Source organism: Trichosurus vulpecula, chromosome 6, assembly GCF_011100635.1.
Source record: "Trichosurus vulpecula isolate mTriVul1 chromosome 6, mTriVul1.pri, whole genome shotgun sequence".
Lineage (NCBI taxonomy): Eukaryota > Metazoa > Chordata > Mammalia > Diprotodontia > Phalangeridae > Trichosurus > Trichosurus vulpecula.
In genome coordinates this window covers 33666278-33673550 of record NC_050578.1, presented here as the reverse complement: position 1 = coordinate 33673550, position 7273 = coordinate 33666278, and the positions used below count along the sequence as shown (strand labels likewise).

General features: G+C 41.1%; 1 pseudogene; it reads right to left on the bottom strand.

The window, feature by feature from the left end:
• Positions 1 to 1219: 1219 nt before the first annotated feature.
• Positions 1220 to 5387, bottom strand: LOC118854582 (annotated as a pseudogene).
• Between the last annotated feature and the right edge of the window lie 1886 nt (positions 5388 to 7273).

The window sequence follows — 7273 nt, the reverse complement described above, 5'->3', positions numbered from 1 at the left end:
TTCCAATTTTTCCTCCACTTCCCTTAGTTATTTTTCCAAGTCCTTTTTGAGCTTTTCCATGGCCTGAGACCAATTCTTATTTTTCTTGAAGGCTTTTGGTGTAGGCTCTTTGACTTTGTTGACTTCTTCTGGCTGTATGATTTGATCTGCTTTGTCACCAAAAAAAGATTGTATAGTCTGAGTCTGAGTCCTTTTATTCTGGTTGCTCATGTTCCCAGCCAACTATGTGCCAGGGTATGACTGCTTTTGGAGTGGAGAGTGCTTTGTCCCAAGCTTCAGGGGTCTTGCACTGCTGTTTTCAGAGTTACTTCTATTCTGAGGTGGTATGATACTCCTCTCCTGGCCTGTACTCTGGTCTGGGAGTTCAAGCATGACTTTCTGCCATGTAGCTATCAGGAGGACTCCCTCCCCACAGTCACTGCAAGCTCTGCCACAAGGCACTCCTTCCCCCCCAAGAAACACTGACCAGGATTGCGACCCAGATCCATGTAGGGCAAAGGAAGAGAACCCTGCCTCTTGGCCAGCAAAGCGCTCCCTCCACTCCTGCTCTGATCCACCACTTGATTCCTCTCACATTGTGGGCCAGGGAATCCTGAAGCAGCTGGTGCTGGAGCTTTGGTGTTAGTGCACTGAGAAGTGTGGTAACTGCTACAGCTCAGTGATTCATGGTCCTGAGGCCTGCTCACCTAGTCTCCTCTGCCATTGCTCTGTCCTGGTGTGGTCTACACCGGGCTGCTCTCTGCTCCCAGTATGGTGTGATAGATCCTTTCCAGTGACCATCCAGGCTGTCCTGAGCTGGAGACCTGCTTCCCTCTGTTATTTTGTGGGTTCTGTAGCTCTAGAATTTGTTCAGAGCTATTTTTAGAGGTTTTTGGAGGGATTTGGGAGAGAGCTTAAGCAAGTATCTGTTTTCCAACAATATTGGCTCTGCACCCCCATCATTTTCTTCCTTGAGGTTCTGGATCACCATTTCTAATTAGTTGACTTTCCTTTCATAATCTTGTTTTTCTTGGATTGTTCTCTCTCTTTGTTTTAGCTTTTCTTCCAACTCAGTCATTTGATTTTTAAAATCTTTCTTTTTTGGGGGGGTTGGTTCTGGTCTGGCTTTATTAGAAGGAGCTTAAGAACTGGGCAGGGCTCTAATGGCAGAAGTGGGCTGGAGAGGGTTTAAATGGGGCTAATTAAGGTGAAGGGGGGAGTGGAGGGGGTTCCTTTAATGCTAAGCAGGGGAGGGGAGAGGAAGAGGGGAAAAATGGGGAGGAGAAGCAGGACAGGGTTTGGACTCAAAGTGGGGTACAAGGAAGAAAGCTAGCAGCAGAGGGCTCAGAAAGGAGCTTCCCCAGGAAGTACGAGTGGCCATCAGGGCCCATTTCAGTTGCTTGTAGGTGACAAACATCACTACATTCCAGGAGCCCAAGTGGGGGAAAGAAGGCATGAAGCCTTTGTAGAAGGCTTGGGATCCCTCCTTCAGAAGCATAATGAGGATGCAGTGGCCAGCACTGGCTTACTGGCCCATGGCAGAATTCATGTATCTCCTCTTGACCACATTCATGGGGGAAGCAATGATGGTGGTGCAGAAACCAGCCCCAAAGGCTGATGTGAAATGACATGGAAGGTTATCAGTTACAAGATGGGCCTTCAGGAGGGCATCTTTGATGAGATCATAGGTCACCAGCTCAGCACAGTTGACGACATCATTGCGGGCAACATTGGGTGAAGTTCCTTTCCATAAGCCCCAAAAGCCCTCCTCTCGGGCACTAGTCTTATAGGCATCCATTGTACCCTGGTAACTCTGGCTGCCACCTGCCTGAGTCTGGGCCTGGAAACATACCTTCACCACATCTGTGGGTTGGGCTACGCCCACTGCCAGTGCTCCTGTGGTGCAGCCTGTCAGTAGGCAGCTCCTAATGCCTGCATGCTCAGATCCCTTGGTGTAAAACTGCTTGACAGAGTCATAGAGGCCAATGCAGACAGAGGCAAAACTCATCTGTTGCTGCAACCCAGCTGCCAGCCCATTGTACAGAATGTCAGGGCCCTCAGTCTTCACCATGTTCACAATGGTGCCCATGGCACCTCGATACTGGGCATTGGTAGAGGAAGCTCAGATGGCCCCCTGGCTGTCTCCTTGAATCTGCAGCTGGACTTTGGCTGTGTCCAGGGGGAAGGTGATGAGGTCAGCGATGCAGGCAGCTGTGCCAGCCCTGAAGAACTTTACGGCAGCTGCTGGAGGTACACGTGTAGGCTTAAATTCACCTGTGATGAATGCTGGCTTTCTGCTACTTCCCAGGAGGCAGAGGAGAGATGGAAAGATAGCCTCCACTGATTGAGCAAGACAAGATAGAGGAACTCTGCTGGAGTCCTGATCTGGAGGGTCTCACAATGATGGCACTTTGATCAAGCTTCTCTAAAGGTGTCCTGCTATTCAAAGTTGCTCACAGCAACCATGGCCCACTTCTTTTGATTTTCTATAGAAAGTTATTGGGAAACTGACCACCTAATGATCATACTATGTGCCCGGGACCGTAGAGGAAAACATGAGGAGGCAGTGGGAGGCACGAGGTCCGCAGCAGAGTCTGGCTTCTGCAGGCTGGAGGGGCTGCCTAGCAGTCTCTTTGCTGGGTCCCTAGGACATCTCAGCCTTGGAGGAGGCTGAAGTGGGCACCGATCTAAAAAGTCTTTCTTAAGATCTTCTATGAATTCCTTTTGGGCAGGTGACCATTTGATGTTACTCTTTGGACTGTTCCTTTACTTCAATATCCTCCTCTGAGGATCAACCCTAGTCTTCTCAGTTCCCATAATAGCATTCTATTGTTCCATTCTTTCTCCTTTGCCTGTATATCTTTTGTGGTAATAGCTTGATTTTTGTAATCACCTCTAGCTCTGTGGTATGGGGGACGGTGCCTCTTGTCTCAGATCTTCAGTTTTCCCCTCTAGCTTGGAGCCAAAGCCAAACCTCCAATCTCCTGCAAGTGCCCACAGCCAGGGGTTTTCTGTCCCACTGCTTCTGTACTCACTGGACATATGCTGGTTCCTTTTCTTCCTTACTGCTCTTTGCAACACAGCTGGGTTTGGTGATCCTTACCAGTAGAGCTTTCCTCGATCTTCCTGGGCTCATACACCCAACTACCCTCACTATCCAAGGGTAAAAGTTGCTATGACTAGGGCAAAGGCAACCTCTCAAACCAACCAAGCCCAGTGCTTGATGCTTGTTAAAGTAGACCCTAGCCTGGAGGTGTTTATTCTTCCTGAGATTTTTCTTCAGATCTTCTTGCATTATCCCAGGAAGACCCCTGTTATGCCCCTATTCTTATTTATTTTTACCCACACTTTGTTTTCCCTAAGGTGCTATTTTATCTCTTTTGAGGGGGAAATATTGTGAGCTTGGAATTTTATGACCTACTCCACCATATTCCCAGAATCCTCTCTTTTCTAAGGATTCTTAAGGGAAAAAAAATCAGTATATTTAAAATTTAAGCACCAAATTTCAGAAACTTCTGCTGAATAGGCATAAAATAAGAGTAAAAACAGATATATGGATGGAGTGCCTATTTTTGCCTGTGCTAGTTTTAATGTATATGTGGGGGTGGTATGTAGTCTGGGTGGCTAGGACATATTAGTTCTAAGGGCAATATAGGACTCTGACTTTCAGATTACAATTTAATTAGGAAGAAATAACATTATCAAATAAATTTTCAACAATTATGTTCTTTAAATATGAATAATTGTGCTCAGCTTAAACTATATTTGGTTTTCCTTTTATATTAACGAAATTTCCCAATTTCTTCCATCCCAGAGAATCATTTTATAACATTGTTTATAACAATGTTTTATAACATTGTTCCTAACAAAAAGATTAACAGGCAAGGGTTGGAGGAAGCTACTCAGCAAAATTAACCATCAGATTGAAAAAGTCTCATATTATATGTGGTATTCCATACTCACAGTCTCCCACCTCTACAGAGTGGGGAGGGAAACACCTTTTCACATTGATCCTTTGGGGCCAACCTTGATTATTATAATTTCACAGCATTCAATTTCAGTATTTGTATGCGTGCTATTAACTTATGTTTTTGTAGTCACTATGTACATTGTTTTCCAGGTTTTGCTTGGTTCACTTTTTGTCAGTTCATGTAAGTATTCTCCTGCTTATCAGTATTCACACTATTTATTGTTCCATAATGATATCCATTTACATTCGTGTGCCAGAGTTTACCATAGAGTAATACGTTGCCATCTACTTTGCTTATAGTTCTATGATATTATAACTACTGTTATAGATATTTTAGAGGCCCTGACATTGATTACTAGAACATATTCTTAGCTGAAGAATGTCTTTGTCATAGCATTAAGGCTTTTTCTTCAACTTTTTTTTGGAGGGGGGATCAATTGTAAATTGTTTTCCAGAATTGTTGGATCAACTCATAGCATAAGTAATTATTATGCCCATCTTTCCTCATCTTCTCTAAAAGTGACTATCCAAAACATTTTTTTTCATCTTTAGTTGATTTCTGTGTATCAGCAGAAACCTCAAAGCTGTTTTGATGTGAATATATCTTATTAATGACTTGGAACATTCTCTCAAATGGCTGTCAGTACTAGGAAATTCTACTTTTCCCCCCCATATTCTAGGTAGTTTTATTTATCCTCATTACAGTTCTCAGGATTTTACTTGTTTGTCATGTTATTCTGAGACACCTATAATTTTCAGTTATCTCTGACTGTCTTGTTTTGAATGTCAATCAAGTTGAATTGTATATTAATTGTGTGCATGTGGTGTGTGTGTGTGTGTGTGTGTGTGTGTGTGTGTGCGTGTGTGTGTAACTTTTGTTTCCAATCTGGTAAATTTTCCTCCACTCAGAATTTTTCTTTTACATGTCTGTCACTCACTTTTTCAAATGGACTTTTCGACATGAATTCATTTTTTCCTAATCACTTAATTGTGTTTGAAAATTTTGCAATGTCTGTTCTAAGTTCAGATATGTTTCATGCATTTCACTTTTTTATCTACTGTTTCTTTTTTCCTCTGCTGTCATTCCATGTTCTCTGAGGGACCACAGAATGTTGCACTTAGCATTTTTACAATAATATTCGATGCCTTCAATTTAGCGGAAGAAACAGGCAATTTTGTGCAAAAAGTTACTCAGATACATACAACAAGATTTATGGGCATAGCATTTTAACAGGGCACTAGTGTTGAGGTATAAAAGAAGAATCATTACATGGCACTAATCTAGGATAGCTTCTTGGAGTATCAATTATCTCTACTTACCCATGCTATTCAATTTGCCCAAGGCTACAGAAAATAGAAATTCACTACTAATGGCAGACATTGCTTTCATTCTCAAGAGGCTACATAGGTGCATAGGTTGCTTTGCATCAAATGACATGGATCTGGGTTTGAATCCTGGATCTCACATGTGCAACCATGACCTAGACAACTCAAGTCTCTAAGTAACATACTAATTGCTGTTCAGCAGCCTTGGACATAGTTTATATACCAGGAGAGGAATAACCTGAGGAAGTTGCAACTGAACAACTACAAGAAGAAGACAAAAAAGAGTCTAAATTAAGCAAGCTCTCTTACTCATCCCCACCAGGCCAAGGAACAAATGGACACTAAGTCTAAAAGTCTTTTTTATCTAATTTGTAGAATCACATTAATATCTGTACCCGACAAAAATTGCAAAATCACAGATTTTAGCAAGAAAGTAGTCAGAGAAGCCATTGAATATTGTGAAGACATGTAAAAGAAAACAATTCTGAATACTATTATGATGACATTGCAAAAAGAGTCAAATTTTTTAGTTTCAATACCACTGTTTCATGAAACTGGGTATTATGATTCTGTATATTCTTAGGAATGGAAAACAATTTTGTGTTTACTCTGCTATTTTCCCCTCCAAGATTTCAAGTGCTTCACAAAATATGTTTTCCCAAGAATTAATTCATTGCATTCACTACTGATTAAGTCCTACATATTTAGGTAAGGTCAATTAAAAAAATGTTGAAGTGTCAAGCCACATTAAGTTGTATATGAAAATGTGACAATACTTTTCACAAAATTTATCATTTGTAAGGTGAGTGACAAGCCTTAAATCACTAAACCCAGGAAATGTACTTAGAAAGCTAACAGCTCCCTTCTGTGTTTCCCTACTAAAATAATATTCCTACCAGCTTTTCATGGCTAGAAATGAAGCAAGTCTTTTCTTATGTTGAGAATTTGTCTTTGTTGTTGTTGTTGTTGGGTTTAAACTAACATAGGTATAATAAAAATGAAGTCATAGTGGCACCAGAAGGGCCATAGAGCCTATTTTGTTGCATTCCCCTTATGAGTTAGCTACAGTTTCAGAATGATTACATTATCCTATATTCTAAAAACTACTTGGGTTAGTGTCATATTGACAATCTACTACCATAATAGAAATCTGCTACATTAAAAAGCTTACATCTAGAAGACAATGTCACTCAGTACTATGGGGGTGTTTAACAACTACTTTGGGACATAAGAGTTCTTGGTTGTAAGGAAGGTTTGGATTACTTTGGAAGAGAAAAATTACTCAAACTATACTTTGATTTCCTCCCTTGTCAAAAACGGGTAATTATGATCAATGAAAAGATTAACCCATAAATTATAAGAAATTTTAAAAAATAAATTTTTTGACAACATCAGAATAAGGACCTCACTGGTCTTCCCTTTCCATCCTCAGCTCTATTTGGTTTCAACTCTATGGAACAAGATGTCTCTTGCAGAATTAACTCTAATGTCATCACCATGCTTCTAACTCAGCCATGAATCCTCCATATCTCTTCACCTTCTCAGCCTCTCTCCCCTTTGATTGGAGGGCTGGAAGATGGAACACTAAAATCAAACTAGAGCTTTCCTTTATAGAGGGCAGAATTTGGACTTCCAGCTCACTCCATTTTCCATCTACAACACTGCTTGGTTTTGTCTCCAGAAAAGATGTCCACCATGCTGGTTATCACTGATGTCTCCTCCCTGCTCTTCGAACTTCATGTGTGTGTGTGTGTGTGTGTGTGTGTGTGTTGTCATCTTCTCTTTTTATATTGTGAACTCCTTGTGGACAGTGATTGTTTTTGCATTTCTTATTTGTATCCATAGCACTACAGTTCCTGGCATGCAGAAGGCACTTAAAGAAATGTTTATTGAATTGAACTAAAGTCATGGAATATACAATTATTCCAAGAAAGTCCACTAATCCCAAAGCACTGATTTTTGAAGTATTTTTTGATATTTTTCATTTATTTTCTGGGG